Below are 19,219 nucleotides of genomic sequence, written 5' to 3'. Positions count from 1 at the left end.
TCGATAATACATGTATGACGATGTTTCATGCGTTTTCGGTATTTTTCAAAGTTTCTATATCTCTCGATTAGAGGATATATTTCGATGTATCGATACCTGTCGAGGTATATGTATCTAATGACAAGACTGAGTCTTTCAATATCGACATCTTTCGTGTGCCTGTTATATTGTGACCTATTAATATCTTTTGTGGTATTAATTCTTCATGTGTATCGATATATTTTTAGATATCGATGTCTGTCTATTTCTTGGTATCTGTTGTGGTATTGATATCATTTGTAGTACCTATGTCTTTAATGTTTCGATATATTTTGTGATAGTTTGGTATCGAGCTATCGATATTTTTCTGGTTGTCTATAATTTGCGGCAGATGTATTTTTCGAGGTAGACGCTTTACGATTTATGGTAGATATTGCGAGGTATCGATTCTATTCGAGGTATCGATATTTTTCGGAATGTCCTGGGGAGGAGGAGATGGAAAGAGAGAGGGAGATGTGGAGGTGACGGAGTGAGACAGGGGTATGGTGGATAGAAAGAACAGGGAGATGTGGATGAGGAGGTGATAGGTCGAGAGAGGGGAGAGGAGGAGATGGACTAAGAGAAGATTAGAGTAAGTAAATAACCGGGCATCACTGTGTTTTGCCGCTAGTTTATCTATAAAAATACAGGAGGTACTGACCGAGCTGCAGGTACGTTCATGATCAATCATACCCAAACCATTCATTAATCCTATCACGAGTGGTGGTTTTGTAGCGCTGGATCATTACTCCCTGCGCACAAGATGTTACATACACTATGTGATCAAAAGTATCTGGACATCCCCAAAAACATACGTTTTTCATATTACGTGCATTGTGATGTCACCTACCGCCAGGTACTCCATATCAGCGACCTACTTCAATAGCCATTACACAACGTGAGAGAGCAGAATGGGGCGCTCCGCAGAACTCACGGACTTCGAACGTGGTCAGGTGATTGGGTGTCACTTGTGTTATACGTCTGTAAGGGAGATATCCACACTTCCAGACATCCTTAGATCCACTGTTTCCGATGCGCTAGTGAACTGGAAACATGAAGGGACACGCACAGCACTAAAGCATACAGGCCGATCTCGTTTGTTGACTGACAGAGACCGCCAACAGTTGAAGGGGGTCGTAATGTGTAATAGGCAGACATCTATCCAGACCATGACACAGGAATTCCAAACTGCATCAATATCCACCGCAAGTACCATGACAGGCAGGAGGTGAGAAAAGTTGGATTTCATGGTCGAGCGGCTGTTCATAAGCCACACATCACGACTGTAAATGCCAAATGACGCCTCGCTGGGTGTAAGCAGCGTAAACATTGGACGATTGAACAGTGGAAAAACGTTGTTTGGAGTGAGGAACCACGGCAGGATGTGAGTATGGCGCATGGCCGGTGAACGTCATCTGCCAACGTGTATAGTGCCAACAGTAAAATTCGGAGGCGGTGGTGTTATACTATGGCCGTGTTTTTCATGGAGGAGGCTCGCCCCCTTATTGTTTTGCATGGCACTACCACATCACAGGCCTACACTGATGTTTTAAGCACCTTCTTGCTTCCCACTGTTGAAGAGAAATTCGGGGATGACGACTGCATCTTTCAACACGATCGAACATCTGTTCATAAGGCACGGCCTGTGGCGGAGTGGTTACACGACAATAACATCCCTGTAATGGACTAGCCTGCACCTGAATCCTATAGAACACCTTTGGGATGTTTTGGAACGCCGACTTCGTACCAGGCCTCACCGGCCGACATCGATACTTCTCCTCAGTGCAGCACTCCGTGAAGAATGGGCTGCCATTCCCCAAGAAACCTTCCAGCACCTGATTGAACGTATGCCTGCGAGAGTGGAAGCTGTGATCAGGGTTAAGGGTGGGCCAACACCGTATTGAAGTCCATCAGTAGCGATGGAGGGCGCCACAAACGTGGTAGTCATTTCCAGCCAGGTGTCCGGATACTTTTGATCACATTTTAATCCCTGACACAGTACTCGTTAAAGCCTGTGCTATGGTAAGTGAGCGGGATTCACCTTATGAGAAAGGATTTTCGCATAGATATCGATCACGTGTACCTGAATAGTGCCAAATCAGATTTACATCCACTCTGTAATAACAATGATCCGCCAAGTAAGTTCGAAATGCAATCACACATCAGGATGGATCAAAAGCAAACCAGAAGATGCTACCAATGTGACAATAATACGGACGCCAGCCTAGTTAGGCATTAACTGAGTTTCTTCCCTGTACAAGTTGATATATGTTCTTGCAAAACGAGTCGGAAGTACAAACATGTTCCGGGAAAATCAGGAATACAGAAATACAAGTCGCTGAGGAGTGAAATAAATAGGAAGTGCAGGGAAGCTAAGACGAAATGGCTACAGGAAAAATGTGAAGACATCGAAAAAGATATGATTGTCGGAAGGACAGACTCAGCATACAGGAAAGTCAAAACAACCTTTGGTGACATTAAAAGCAACGGTGGTAACATTAAGAGTGCAACGGGAATTCCACTGTTAAATGCAGAGGAGAGAGCAGATAGGTGGAAAGAATACATTGAAAGCCTCTATGAGGGTGAAGATTTGTCTGATGTGATAGAAGAAGAAACAGGAGTCGATTTAGAAGAGATAGGGGATCCAGTATTAGAATCGGAATTTAAAAGAGCTTTGGAGGACTTACGGTCAAATAAGGCAGAAGGGTAGATAACATTCCACAAGAATTTCTAAAATCATTAGGGGAAGTGGCAACAAAACGATTATTCACGTTGGTGTGTACAATATATGAGTCTGGCGACATACCATATGACTTTTGGAAAAGCATCATCCACACAATTCCGAAGACGGCAAGAGCTGACAAGTGCGAGAATTATCGCACAATCAGCTTAACAGCTCATGCATCGAAGCTGCTTACAAGAATAATATGCAGAAGAATGGAAAAGAAAATTGAGACTGCGCTTGGTGACGACCAGTTCGGCTTTAGGAAAAGTAAAGGCACGAGAGAGGCAATTCTGACGTTAGGGCTAATAATGGAAGCAAGGCTAAAGAAAAATCAAGACACGTTCATAGGATTTGTAGACCTGGAAAAAGCGTTCGACAATATAAAATGGTGCAAGCTGTTCGAGAGTCTTAAAAAAGTAGGGGTAAGCTATAGAGAGAGACGGGTCATATACAATATGTACAACAACCAAGAGGGAATATAAAGAGTGGACGAACAAGAACGAAGTGCTCGTATTAAGAAGGGTGTAAAACAAGGCTGTAGCCTTTCGCCCCTGCTCTTCAATCTGTACATCGAGGAAGCAATGATGGAAATAAAAGAAAGGTTCAGGAGTGGAATTAAAATAAAAGGTGAAAGGATATCAACAATACGATTCGCTGATGACATTGCTATCCTGAGTGAAAGTGAAGAAGAATTAAATGATCTGCTGAACGGAATGAACAGTCTAATGAGTACACAGTATGGTTTGAGAGTAAATCGGAGAAAGACGAAGGTAATGAGAGGTAGTAGAAATGACAACAGCGAGAAACTTAACAACAGGATTGATGGTCACGAAGTCAATGAAATTAAGGAATTCTGCTACCTAGGCAGTAAAATAACCAATGGCGGACGGAGCAAGGAGGACATCAAAAGCAGACTCGCTATGGCAAAAAAGGCATTTCTGGCCAAGAGAAGTCTACTAATATCAAATACCGGCCTTAATTTCAGGAAGAAATTTCTGAGGATGTACGTCTGGAGTACAGCATTGTGTGGTAGTGAAACATGGACTGTGGTAAAACCGGAACAGAAGAGAATCGAAGCATTTGAGATGTGGTGCTATAGACGAATGTTGAAAATTAGGTGGACTGATAAGGTAAGGAATGAGGAGGTTCTACGCAGAATCGGAGAGGAAAGGAATATGTGGAAAACACTGGATAAGGAGAAGGGAGAGGATGATAGGACATCTGCTAAGACATGAGGGAATGACTTGCATGGCACTAGAGTCAGCTGTAGAGGGCAAAAACTGTAGAGGAAGGCAGAGATTGGAATACGTCAAGCAGATAATTGAGGACGTAGGTTGCATGTGCTACTCTGAGATGAAGAGGTTAGCACAGGAAAGGAATTCGTGGCGGGCCGCATCAAACCAGTCAGTAGACTGATGACCCAAAAAAAAAAAAAAAAAAAATACCCTGCACAATACAGTAGAATTTGAGAACCAGAAAATCTATTGCACTGATAGTTTCACGTTCTGTACTGATATGGAAAATCATGAATACATAACACTACACTATAATGTTTACTGCAAAACTTTATACTGTCTATTAATCTGATTAAAATCGGGCATAGGTTACGCTAGAAATTGTACTTTCATGACACACGTAAAATGTCAATTTTGATAAAGATAAAACACTGATAAAATTTGACTTTTATATTGACTTTAACTTTTGTTGGTCGAACCAATTAAGAACACTTCAGAATTCAAATGAATGAAGGGGGGACACTGAAACTGTTATGATCGCTGTATTTAAAAAAAAAAAGATTACTGAATTTATTATTCATCCAAGATTTCCAGTATATAAATTACCACTCTTTTCATCTTATTTACTGCTCATTTAAATGTCTTTAAATCTGTCTCTAAATTATAAACTTCATTACGATATCAATACAAAAGTTATCTTTCGACTTCGTTAGACCTTCGCTATTCATTTACTGGTTCATTAACAAAACATTTCTTTAAACACTATTCTAGTATAGCTAGTTCTGCAAATAATTATTATTAACACAATTTTTAATATTCATTTCGGGACACTCGGATTGCAGAACGTTTGGGAAGGACCCTGTCTAGGTTAATTGTGAGGATAATTAAATGATGGAAAAGTTCTGGTAAAATTTAGGTTATTATTGCACCAAACAAACACAGTTCACTGTCTGATACATACGAATACAGTACTAAAAGTTTCAACCTGCTAGTGTCGATGCGGCGGTCGGCAAGATGGCGAGGCACAGGGCATACATACAACCACAGCTATGGCTCTTGACGTATTGGCTCTTTAATTCTTCTTAGCGTCACAATACTTTTCCATTTAGTGCCTGTGGAATTTTGCCATGCTGTGTGGGCGTTGGAACGGCGTACCCGAGGCTCAGTGAAAGTACGTCTTCCAGGAGAGCCTCCTCGCTCCAGACCAATGCCAAACTCCAACTACTACTGCTGAGCCCGTTGAGCCGTGCAGTGCCTGCGTACATTTTCCCGCCCACACCTGCCATCCACCCTCTACCGCTCCCTGACAGGCCGGGTATTCACCCGAGGTTTTGCATTCTACATATCCTAACACATTGCCTACTATGGACCAGACGCACAGTTACAATTTTAAATATCTTACAACAAGATAGATACTGCCTACAGGAAAATTAAAGAGACCTTTGGAGAGAAGAGAACCATGTGTATGAATATCAAGAGCTCAGATGGCAGCCCAGTTCTAAGCAAAGAAGGGAAGTCAGAAAGGTGGAAGGAGTATATAGAAGGTTTATACAAGGGCGATGTAATTGAGGACAATATTATGGAAATGGAAGAAGATGTAGATGAAGACGAAATGGGAGATACGATACTGCGTGAAGAGTTTGACAGAGCACTGAAAGACCTGAATCGAAACAAGGCCCCTGGAGTAGACAACATTCCATTAGAACTACTGACGGCCTTGGGAGAACCAGTCCTGACAAAACTCTACCAGCTAGTGAGCAAGATGTATGAGACAGGCGATATACCCTCAGACTTCAAGAAGAATATAATAATTCCAATCCCAAAAAAAGCAGGTGCTGACAGATGTGAAAATTACCGAACTATCAGTTTAATAAGCCACGCCTGCAAAATACTAACGCGAATTCTTTACAGACGAATGGGAAAACTGGTAGACGCAGACCTCGGGGAGGATCAGTTTGGATTCCGTCGAAATGTTGGAACACGTGAGGCAATACTGACCTTACGACTTATCTTAGAAGAAAGATTAAGAAAAGGCAAACCTACGTTTCTAGCATTTGTAGGCTTAGAGAAAGCTTTTGACAATGTTGACTGGAATACTCTCTTTCAAATTCTAAAGGTGGCAGGGGTAAAATACAGGGAGCGAAAGGCTATTTACAATTTGTACAGAAACCAGATGGCAGTTATTAGAGTCGAGGGGCATGAAAGGGAAGCAGTGGTTGGGAAAGGAGTGAGACAGGGTTGTAGCCTCTCCCCGATGTTATTCAATCTGTATATTGAGCAAGCAGTAAAGGAAACAAAAGAAAAATTTGGAGGAGGTATTAAAATTCATGGAGAAGAAGTAAAAACTTTGAGGTTCGCCGATGACATTGTAATTCTGTCAGAGACGGCAAAGGATTTGGAAGAGCAGTTGAACGGAATGGACGGTGTCTTGAAAGGAGGATATAAGATGAACATCAACAAAAGCAAAACTAGGATAATGGAATGTAGTCAAATTAAATCGGGTGATGCTGAGGGAATTAGATTAGGAAATGAGACACTTAAAGTAGTGAAGGAGTTTTGCTATTTAGGAAGTAAAATAACTGATGATGGTCGAAATAGGGAGGATATAAAATGTAGACTGGCAATGGCAAGGAAAGCGTTTCTGAAGAAGAGAAATTTGTTAACATCGAATATAGATTTATGTATCAGGAAGTTGTTTCTGAAAGTATTTGTTTGGAGTGTAGCCATGTATGGAAGTGAAACATGGACGATAACTAGTTTGGACAAGAAGAGAATAGAAGCTTTCGAAATGTGGTGCTACAGAAGAATGCTGAAGATTAAATGGGTAGGTCACATAACTAATGAGGAGGTATTGAATAGGATTGGAGAGAAGAGAAGTTTGTGGCACAACTTGACTAGAAGAAGGGATCGGTTGGTAGGACATGTTTTGAGGCATCAAGGGATCACAAATTTAGCATTGGAGGGCAGCGTGGAGGGTAAAAATCGTAGAGGGAGACCGAGAGATGTGTACACTAAGCAGATTCAGAAGGATGTGGGTTGCAGTAGGTACTGGGAGATGAAGCAGCTTGCACAGGATAGAGTAGCATGGAGAGCTGCATCAAACCAGTCTCAGGACTGAAGACAACAACAACAACACAACAGTTTCAACATTTGTTACATTTCAATTCTATTACAATAATACTTGGCATTTGGCGTAAACATTAATATTCAAATTGAAACTTATTTACAGTTTTCTTAACATAATGGCATGAAACAAAAAGAAATGAAATCAAAACATCAATTACACAAGTTTATCGTAAAATCAGATGAAAAAAATTGCCTATATGTACAATAGAACAGAGTCATTGTTGTTACAAAACAGTGTACTGTTACCCTACTTCTGGGTTTTAATACACTCCAGATCATTTCATAGCAAGGAGACACTCTAAATGTTACGCAGAAATCTTATGATAAGTTGGTACATACCAATCAGTATAGTAAAATATACAGATACAATTCCTCGCAGAAGCACAGGAGAACAAAATACCAAACTAAATCGTGTAGATAAAGAGAAAATGCAGCTGCTGCAGGCGCGTCAGCTCGACTCCGCCTCTGCTGCTACACAGTTACAAGGAATCAGCGCGACAGTGACTAATTTTTGATCCCGTGTAGATACGCGGGTACAGTGAGAAGTCTGCCATTCACTTCACAATAGTTTGCAGGGTATGGATGCAGGTGCAGATTTAGAAATGAATGACTCGGTGATAAGGCTTGCTCGGGCAATTTTCCCCGTCCTCGGAGACCGCAGTGAGGACGCGTCTCGGACTTTAATACTGTAGCACCGCGAAGTGGCAGGATTTGAGAAGTGCTGGCGTGGCAGGCGTGGAGTGGAGGGTCCCCGGCAGCGCAGAGCGGAGCAGAGATCACAGGGCCCTGAGGGGCCGCCACCGGAAAAGGGCAAGCCCTTGTCTCTCCCTCGCCCCGCGACGAGAGCAGCCATTGCGTCGAAGGGCGAAAGGGGGGGGGGGGGAGGGGGGGACGTAGCTGTTTCTGGAGCAGTGGGCCGCGCCGCACCCCGTGCCCGCCGCCAGCTGGCATTTCACAGAGGGGCGGCCGAGCTCGATGTGCTGGATTGCAACAAGTAGTCTCCCCTTCCACTTCAAGGACGCGGACGAACGCCTCACTACGCTTCATTTTGATGCATCCAAACCACCTTTCAAGGAGGAACTCGAAGCATTTAAATCTCGGCACGAGCATGTAAAGGAAGGAACAGCGACGCAAGTTTTAAAGAGGAAATGCTTGGGATTCAAGCACTCCTCCTATTTTTGTAACCCTTTCGTGGGCAAGATAATTGAGCAGTTTTTTTAAGGAATGGTGAGCAGATGGTAGTTAACGGATAGGTATATTTATCATACAGAATATCAAATTTGCTCCAACTGTGAAAGTGAGGTCACACAACAAGGTGGGAAGTATTCCTCCAACTGCCCTTCCTTGAAGTTAAATGACAAAAACAACTTTTTCAATATATGTCATATTTATTTGATAAATTTACTTCTCTTATTACAATAACTGTTGACAATTACTTGCCATGAAATTTTCTAAAACATGGGTCTAAACAAAGCGGTATTTGACAGTATGTACAAACACAGCAAGTGCTCTTTTCCTCAGCTTTGGTACTACAATGACGGCACGTCCATTAGGTTTCTCCTAAAATGGGTTGGTGCTCCCCTACAGCCACATCACGAAAATCTTCAGGTACTTTACCCCTTTTTGCCAGAGGGACAGGTTTTTCTCCACGCCTTTTTTGGGCTGAGAAACCAGCGATCAATTGTATGTGAGCGGATCATGCTGTCCACTTTCTCTTTTACTTATTTTCCACAGCATAAAACTGTTCACTGCAGCAACGTCCACCAGAAAATAAAATATTCTGTGCCACCATTTTACGGAACGTCTGCCAATAGCATACCTTTCTCGTAAGTGATCAAACCTATCGACACAACCCATTATTTTGTTGTATTCTGCCACAACTTCAGGACAAGAAATCTCTGTACTAGTACCATCCTTGTTTTTCCTTTTCACTGTGGCTGTTTCTCATGGGTCGTGAATTGAGGACAGGAACGTGACTGGACGGTTATCCATCCGTTTTACTGCAGTAATGGCTCCTTTTGTTTCAAACTGCAATTCTCCTCGTTCCAATTTTACGTTTTCCTTCAAAATTTTGGATAAATACTGTAGCTTTGAGGAAAAAATCACAGAATGTCACGCAAATAACACTGAAAGGCTCCTCTACAGAGCAACACTCAGCTATACAATGCCTCTGCGTGAAGGTACAGCCAAAACAGTGGGAACTTCTGATTGGAAGTAGTACCCTATACTGTTCACTAGGTGGTAGCACCGTACAGAGGTGGGAACTGTGAATCCCACGGGACTAGGAGCGAGTTCATTGTAGTGGGAAGCATGTTTCCCACGACTCACGAAAGGGTTAATACTACCCTGTGATATTGCGTGTGTTGTCGTGGTCTTCAGTCCAAAGACTGCTTACCATGCTACTCTCTCTTCCTGCGCAAGTCTCTTCATCCCTGAATAACTGCTGTGAGGGAATATGGAATAGTTGTAGGTAAACAACTAGAATTCTCCAGATACAGATTTATTCACACTTAGCTTCTACACAGATACAAGTCCGTAGGCTAACTGCCGTTAGCGTCCAACATCCTGCCCAAAGCCCTCTCCTCAAAGATAGCACACTTACGCACTGGACGAATATAGATATTTATGGCGCTCTTACGTCCCCAATTCTGTTCTCGTCACAGAGTACATTGAAGTCCCCTATGACGAAGGAGACGTGTCAGATGACGCGACAGAACAAGAGACAGGAGTCAATAGACAAGTGATAAGGAATTTAGTATTAGAATCAAAATTCAAAAGAACTTTTGAAGATTTAATATCAAATAAGGCACAATAATATTTTGTTAGAATTCATATTAACAGAATCTTCCATCGGTTCTTGGAAGAACAACATTATAATAAATGAAAAGCACCAGTTTGCTTTTGTTCTACAATATTACTTTTATTGTTAACCGGTTTTCGGCTTACAAGGCCATGTTCAGACATTTACTGATTATTATCACCAGAGAAGTTAAATATTAGCAGACAACATTGGAAGAGGAGTAACACATCTAGACTGATGTAGAAACATACAGTAAGTAACATCTTTGCAATGAAAAAGTAAAAACTAAACTGTACATGAATAACAATGTAGTAGACAGGAAAACCTTTAGCACAAAATAGGAATAGCATGCCTACATAACAGTTTCTATTAATAAATAATACTAATAAAATAAAATTAAATTAGTACTAGACAAGGCTTCATCAGGAGGTATGAAACATGGAGAGTGATACACAACAAATTAAAAGAAGAGACTGTTATCAATGTAAATAGAGAACACATAAGGAACTTAAGCAATATCAATAAGATAAACTAAAATAAATAAATGCAGGAAAATGGAGGTGTTTGAGAGAACCTGAATCTAAGAGTGTGGTGGTACTGCATTTTAACATTAACATTATAATCAAAGCAGTGGCTGTGTAACAGTTTTCATTAAATAAATGAGCAAAGTAAAATATGAACAGTATTTGAGACAACTACAAGGGGTCTTAAACATGGTCAGTAATACAAGTACCAGTTAAAAGAAAGCCTTAACTATTGAAACACAGTCTATGTGGAAAACAACTTCAACAAAACAAAACAACTTAATGAATACAGGAAAATGGTAATATGTAGGAAGAAAGAGTGTGAGAAGTAATGGACAACAAAGATGGTTATATGAAGTTTAGGAGAGGGGAAGTGTTGAGCTGTGTCTGGTCATTTAGGATGAGATCTGGACTGTGAGAAATATGTTTATTAATTTCCAGGACTTCGAGCAGGTTGAGTTTATGGCCTTTGTTTGTTAAGTGAAGTACATGGGACACTGGCTGGTAGCTGTGACCCTCACTCAGTACATGCTCAGCAAATGCAGAGTCTGAATTCTGCAACCTCCAGCTGCGTTCATGTTCAGCCAGCCTAGTTGATATGTCTCTGCCTGACTGACCAATGTAAAATTTGTCACAATCGGAACAGGTGATTTTGTATACCCCACTGTTGGCTAATAACTGGATCTTGTCTTTGCTATTAAAAACACACTGGGCTGTCGTGTTCCTGACATAGTAGGAAACCATATACTTGCAGGATTTCAGTGCTTTGGCTACAATCTGTGATACCAGACCTAGAAATGGTAGTGTACACCATTTCTTACAGACAGTGGATGGGGAAGCAGGTGGGGCATAGAGGAGGGGTATAATTTTTCGTTTTTGTTTCCTGTGCAAGGTGCGGTCTATAAGAACTGAATTGTAGCCATTCGCTGTGGCAATAAATTTTGTTGTATCCAACTCTACTTTAAAATCATATCTGGACATGTGGGTAAATATGAGATAGTGTACCATTGAGTGGAAAGCTGCATGTTTGTAAGCTATGGGGTGTTGTGAGCAAGAAGGTATTACTGTGTCTGTAGTTGTTGTTTTTGTCTAAATTTTGAAACAATGTGTGTGTGTACTGATGTCAATGGTGAGATCTAAGAAGTTTATGCATTTGTTGCCAATGTCCATAGTGAACTGGATATTTTTATGTTGTCTTGTAGTACCAGTCCACATACGCAGGACATCATCTACATATCTAAACCAGTATTTGATGATTGCACTCTAAGGTTCTGTTTTTAGAAAATTTTGTTCAAAATGGTCCATAAATATTTCAGCTAACAGTGGACAAAGAGAGGCACTCATAGCTAAGCCATCATTATAAAGAGTCCCTTGGAACTGGAAATAGTTCCGTGCGAGGCATATTTGTGTGGCCAATCTCAAGTCATTAAATTCTACAGGATTGACATTAGACTTGCGCATCAGCTCTGTCAGAATACCAATGCATTCTATTACTGGTATGTTAGTAAACAAACTGCTAACATCAAAGGATACTAATTTATCACTGTGTGAGATAGATATACCTTGTAACTTGTTTACTAGGTCCACAGAGTTTGAAATACCATGCTTTGGTTTGAATTTAGTCTTGCTCTTAATTAGGACATCCAGTTTAGTGGCTAGTTTGTAGGATGGAGCAGTGATTGATGATACAACTGGACGAATAGGAACATCTTGTTTATGCAGTTTAGGAAGCCCATACATTCTAGGAGGCACTGGGTTCATATTGGTTAACAATTTTGCTTCAAATTCAGAGAATATGCTTTTGCATGAATTGATTGCATATGTAACATCCTCTTTGAACAATTTAGTAGGGTCATTAGGTAGGGCTTGGAAGCCTGTGGTATTCAGGAAATAATTGATTTTACCCACATAATCACATTTGTTCAAAAGCACAATACTGTTGCTTTTATCATATTTTGTGGCAATGATACCTTGGTGTTGCAATTTCTGTTTTAAGGACTTGAGGGTGTGAAGTTCAATAGACTGTGGGATGTTGCACACGAATTTGGTTTCGTTCTTTAGTGCATTGGCAACTATATATAGATGTGTTACTTCTCTTCCAATGAAATCTGCTAATATTTAACTTCTTTGGTGATAATACTCAGTAAATGTCTAAAGATGGCCCTGTAAGCCGAAAACCGGTTTACAATAAAAGTAATATTGTAGAACAAAAGCAAACTGGTGCTTTTCATTTATTTTATCAGAATTCCTAATATCATTCTGGAAAGTGGCAATAAAACGGCATTTACGTTGGTGTGTAGAATGTTTGAGTCTGGCGATATACCATCTGACAATACACCATCTGATTTTCGGAAAACATCATCCACACAATTCCGAAAATACAGAGAGTGGCGGGTGACGAACAATATGTACAAGAACCAAGAGGGAACAATAAGAGTGGGAAACGAATAAAGAAGTGATCGGATTAAAAAGGCTGTCAGACAGGGATTTAGGCTTTTGTACCTCTTGTTCAATCTATACATCTAAAAAGCAATGACGGAAATAAAAGAAAGATTCAAGAGTGAAATTAAAAATCAGCGTGAAAGGATATCAATGATAAGATTTACTGATGACCTTGCTATCCTCAGTGAAAGTGAAGAAGAGTTACGGGATCTGCTGAATGGAATGAACAGTCTAATGAATACAAAATATGGATTGAGAATAAAGCGCAAAACACGAAAGTACCGAGAAGTACCAGAAATGAGAACAACAAGAAACTTAACATCAGAATTGGCGATCACGAAACAGATGAAGTTTAGAAAACATGGTATGTAGGTAGCAAACTAATCCATGGCATTCAGAGCAAGGAGAACATCAAAAGCAGATTATCACTGGCAAAAAGAACATTCCTGTCCAAGAGAAGTCTACTGATATCAAACATAGACCTTAATTTGAGGAAGAAATTTCTGAGAATGTAATTTGGAACACGCCACTGTGTGGTAGTGGAAACGAGAACAGAAGAGAATCGAAGCATTTGATAAGTGGTGCTACAGAAGGATGTTTATACTTAGATGGACTGAGAAAGTAAGCAATGAGGAGGTCCTTCAGAGAATCGGTGAGGAAAGGAATATATGAGAAACACTGACAAAGAAAAAGGGCAGGATGGTGGGACACCTCATACGACATCGTGGAATAATTTACATGGTGGTAGAGGGAGCTGTAGAGGGTAAAAATTGTAGAAGAAAAAGGAGATTGGAATACATCCAGCAAATTACTGAGAACGTAGGTTGAAAGTGCTACCGTTAGACAAAGACGTTGGCACAGGAGAAAAATTCATGGCGGCGGACTGTAACAAACAAGTCAGAAAACTGATGACTCAGTAGACCTCATTAGCTACATGATCTTCCCATATAATCCTAAACATTCTTATGCAGCACCACATTTCAAAAACTTCTCCTCTATTCTTGTCTAAACTGTTTATTGTCCACGTTTCAATTCCATACAAGGCTACCCTCCAGATAAATACTTTCAGAAAAGATTTCCTGACACATTTATATTCTATGTTAACAAATTTATCTTCTTCAGAAACGTTTTTCTTGCCATTTCCAGTCTACAGTTTATATCCTCTCTACTTCGACCATCATCAGTTACTTTGCTGCCTAAATAGCAAAATACATCTATTACTTTAAGTGTCTTGTTTCCTAATCAAATTTACTCACCATCACGTAACTTTATTTGACGACATTCTATTGTCCTTATTTTACTTCCGTTGATGTTAATCTTAAATCCTTGTTTCAAGATGCTGTCCATTGGGTTCAACTGGTGTTCCAAATGTCATCGGCAAACCTCAAAGTTTTTATTTCTTCTTCCAGAACTTTAACTCGTACTCCAATTTTTTCTTTGGTTTCCTTTACTGCTTGCCCAACGTACAGAATGAATAACATCGTGGATAGGCTGCAATCCTGTCTCACTCCTGTGCTGATGGTATCAGAGCGACTATGGATCTTGAGGTCGGCGGAAATCATGTAGGAGGAGAAGGCACAATCAGTGTGGGAAAGGAAGTTGAAAGGTATAGGGGCATAGGGGCGGATATAGATGGTGGCGCAGGTAATGGTAAGGCCAGGGAAGAAGAGACTGAGGATCAGGTGTTCCATGGGGATGGGAAAAAGGAGTTGGAGCGGAACAGGGATCTGGTGGTGGTGGCCAATGGCTACTCCACCAGGCTCTACTGGGAGGAGATTATTGGAGTGTGAAGAAGGGAAGGCGACATGAGTACGGGATGTTGGGGCTGGAGAAAGGTTTCGTTCAGTTGGAAGGGTATGCCTAAGGAGGTTCTTGTTAATGGGAAGGAAGCACATATTGTTGAACAAGATATGGTGCTGTCGCACCATGGTGGGGTTTAAACGAGGGTGTCAGGATGAGAGAAAGTAAAGTGGGCTAGGTTATGGGAGTAGGTGGCGAAGGTGTTGAGGTGAAAGACAGAATGGGCAGCTAGGGGTATCTGTTGGAGGGTATGGGGGCGCTGAAACGGGGGGATATCTTAAAGGACAATGGTTACGAATCTGATGATGTTCTCAGCTGTGGGGAGGAGGCAAAGCATGTTAGCAGGAGAGGTGGGATCATCAATGGGATGGACGAGGACCACGAGTTCAGGAGAGACTGGAGGGGGCCGGGCCTTACATTTTTTGGAGTAGATGAGGTGAGGAAGGCTACAGGTGTTGCACATGGTGGGGGGGGGGGGGGGGGGGGGAGGATTCGGGGTTTGGACACTGCCGGAGGAAATGTGCGTTTGCAGTGAGGGCAGACGGCGCCTCGCAACACTCAGCTGTATGGTGCGCATTGTACTGGAGGCAACTCTGGCAGTGAACGGAGTGGGAAGGGGAACAGGAAGGGTCGACTTTGTCGTGAACAACCGGGTGCCCTCTTTGAGGAGATGGTCAATGGAGGGGGCAGACTCAGAGAAGACTCGCAAGAGGAAGATGGGGCCATCAGAATTATGGATGCGGCAGGCCACACGGATTTCAAGGTGGGGGTGGGCATTAAGCTCCACCAACACCCCCTCCTCCATGATCACCAGGCTAAGACGAGTGATCACAGTGGTGAGGGTCTGCAGGCAGTGTGGGGGTTGGAGTTGGTGGGAGGATGGAGCAGGAGTGAGGGAGGTATTGGAGCCAAAGTGGATATGAGGGATTCTGGCCAGGATATCAGTATGGAGGGTGAGGCTGGGAGAGGAGGACAGCATTCCTACGAGAGGTAAGGAGGGAGATAGAAGCACTAGGGTAGTACTTCCGGAGAAGCATGTTAAAATTACAAGCTTCCAGGAGGGATGGGTCAGGACTGGATGGGACAAACCAGTAGGTAGAGGTAGGGGAGGAGGCTGAGGGGAGAGTAGGGGAGGCATGACGTCCATGGCTTCAGGGGGTGGGGGAGGAGGGAGATACTGCGATTTTTTAGGTTTGGAGGAGGTGATGGCTGCGCTGGGGCGCTGAACCGCAGTGGAGGGGTGAGAGGAGGTTTGGGGACGGGAGCGACTGGGAGATGGCAGGAGGAGGCAGGTCCTGGTGATGGTGCGATAGCAGTGTGTGTCGTGGCCCGTGGAGCGACAATCCTGGCGGGGCCCCTTAGTAGCTGACGTAGGGGGAGGCAGGGGAGGGGGGAAGTGGAGGGAAGGGATCAGAAGAGGGTGAAGGGGTTTGCTGAGCTGGAGCAGGAGTGGGAGCCAGAGCAGGAACAGGGGACAGGGCAAGAAAGGGCGTAGGGGTTGTAAGGGTGAGGAGGGCGGGATGTACTGGGGAGAGGGCGACTGCACACACCAAGTAATGGTGGTGGTGGCGACTGATGGAGACGTGTATACTATTACAGTTGTGGTGGTGGTGGTAGTGAGTGACATGGTGAGGGATTACCAGGGGAAAAACAGCACGGAAGAACCGGAGCATTAAAGGGCGAAGACAGCAACAAATCACACATGAAGATGACGACTACGAAGAAGAGGACGTGGGCTGCTGGGCTGCTGGAACTGGTGAGGGCCACTGGGGTAGATGGAACTGGCTGGCATGGCTGCCACGGCTGCCACAGCTGGCATGGCTGGAAACCAGCTGGGCTGCTGGCGATACAGGGGCTCGAAACTAGATCTGGTACTGGCGTCACTGCTGGGCTGCTGGTTGCGATGATGCTGCTGCACCTGCGAACAAGTCCTAGCACTTCAACGATTGTGGTCAACAATCTTTGAAGGACGAAACTCTCTCGAGCTCCGCCGAAGATGTATCATCGCCACATGTCCGATACCTTTGAATGCCGCTGCAACCATCATGCTCCGGCATTACAGTGTGGTGTGACCAGCGACAGTCGGGTGTTGCCCCCTGCCAACTGCCACGAGGGACGGCCGGAGTCAGCCACGAGGAGAATGGTTGCAACCAGGAAGAGAGGCAGAAGAGCAGAGCCCTGGACTGCGTCACCCTGCTAAACGTCGTGTTCTGGACAGAAGATGCCTTTGGTTGGTATCGGTGACACCGTGGATAGTACAGATCGTGAACCTTTTTGAGTTATAGTAAGCTGCGGTGATTGGAACGGTTGTCGCTCAGGGGTCTGAATATCGGGCATGTTCTATGTGGCTCAGCTGTGGCGTATATTTAACAAAGAGAACTCTGCGGGAGAGGGAGTCCGAAAATTTGTCATGCTACTGATATGTAATGTATCCAGATCGTTATTTTTGTGTCCCTTCCAGAGACACATTCTGATAGTTATTTTCTGTTGTAACTGTTTGCATTGAGCAGAGGTAGACGAATGAGGAACGGCAGTAAATTTTTATAGGATGAGCGCATGTGTTATATTCACTTCTGTTTGTAAAGATTTTCTTGGCCAAGGTACCACATCAAACGTTTCATTGTAAAGTTGTTTTAGATCAATTATTTCACATTTTAAAAAGTTTGGTTTTAAAAGTATCAATGGATTATACTGGATGGTTAGTTACAGTAAAATTATGCTTAGAACTGTTGTATTACGCCTACCTCCTCACCCCTAGCCGCACCACATAATGCTCTGTTAAATTATGGTAGCAGGGCGTGGTTGTGGTGTGAGGACGTAGGGGTGGTACGAAGTACGTTTTTTTTTTTAAAATGATCGTTCCCTAAGATTTAACTGTGTTATATTTTGTTTCAGCATGTCAGCTAGAGTGGTCATTGGGCTGTTGGAGTTGCGGAAGGAGGGAGTAAGTAAGTGTACGGGGTGCCAATACACCGGGCAGTGTGGCCGAGTTAGCGCTGCGCCGCGGGAAGTTTTGACCGTCCGGTTGTACCACCATAGCTGGAGGAAAGTAAGATGAGTGACTCCGTATCCAGCATTAAGTGTGCGCTAGGCGAGTTACAGTCAATAGTTTCCTTCTTTGAATTCAGTGAGCCGTCACGGTCACAGGTTAATAGTGAGAGCTCGGATTACACACTATATTGCTAGGGCGCAGGACCTGTGCACCGTCAACCCGTCCAACACCCAGTGTACAGAATTGTCTGAATAGTTAACCGCATTTTTAAGACGTAGGAAGGTGATGTTAGTACGTGGAGAAGCCATGGGTGGGGAATTATCAGCCTACCTTAGGACAAGTGTCGAGCGAGACCCCTTATATTCCTTCTATAAAAGGTACTGATATGTTCGCTAAGATTGCCAACCCTTTAGAAAAATTACTACGGGAGGCAAGTATGTTATTAGATTTATTTGATCAGGTACTTAGCGCTTTGCATTTTCTGTCAAGGTTTAAGGATAGAGGGGAATTTTTTGACTTGTCTGTCATCTTTACCAGTTGTTGAGTCCAATGGTGAGTGGGCTTCTGGAACAACTGTTGACAGACGCTAGGATTTTTGGGACAAGCATGTAATGGCAGTTGTGGGGAACGCGGATACTCGTCTTCGGTTCATTGGTAGAATTTTGGGAAGATGTGGTTCATCTGTAAAGGAGACCGCTTATAAAACACTAATACGACCTATTCTTGAGTACTTCTCGAGCGTTTGGGATTCCTATCAGGTCGAATTGAGGGAGGACATAGAAGCAATTCAGAGGCGGGCTGCTAGATTTGTTGCTGGTAGGTTTGATCATCTCGCGAGTTTTGCGGAAATGCTCCAGGAACTCGGGTGGGAGTCCCTAGAGGAAAGGAGGCGTTCTTTTCGCGAATCGCTACTGAGGAAATTTAGATAACCAGCATTTGAGGCTATCTGCAGTACAATTTTACTGCCGCCAACTTACATTTCGCGGAAAGACCACAAAGATAAGATAAGAGAGATTAGGGCTCGTAAAGAGGCGTCTAGGCAGTCATTTTTCCCTCGTTCTGTTCGGGAGTGGAACAGGGAGAGCAAATGCTTGTTGTGGTACGAGGTACCCTCCGCCAGGCACCGTATGGTGGATTGTGAAGTATGTACGGAGATGTAGATGGGTTGTCGTTTAGTGCATTTCGGGAGTTAATCTGCCCATCTCCCCTCCCCCCCCCTCCCCCCGAGTGCGACATGAAGCGTTTGGCAGGGGATATCTTAAAGTCCAGCACAACGAGCCGTTAGAGAAGTATGTTAAAAGGGTAAAGGATAGTGCCAGAGGCTTATGTCTTAATTAGAGTGAAGCGGAGGAAGTCGAGAATATTCTCAAAAGGATGCGTCCTAGTGACCGTTGCAGGGCTGTCTTTTGTGAACGCCCACAGAGCTTTAGGCAGTTAGATGAATTGATCAATAGAGTAAAAATAAGGTGAAAGTTCTCGTTTACGCCGACTAACAACGGGGAAAGGGAAAAGGTTCTCAACAGGAAGCGTCGGATAATTTTAGCCTCATACGACAGG

The sequence above is a fragment of the Schistocerca gregaria genome, chromosome 7, assembly GCF_023897955.1.
Source record: "Schistocerca gregaria isolate iqSchGreg1 chromosome 7, iqSchGreg1.2, whole genome shotgun sequence".
Classification (NCBI taxonomy): Eukaryota; Metazoa; Arthropoda; class Insecta; order Orthoptera; family Acrididae; genus Schistocerca; species Schistocerca gregaria.
Note: the sequence above shows the minus strand (reverse complement) of the source record.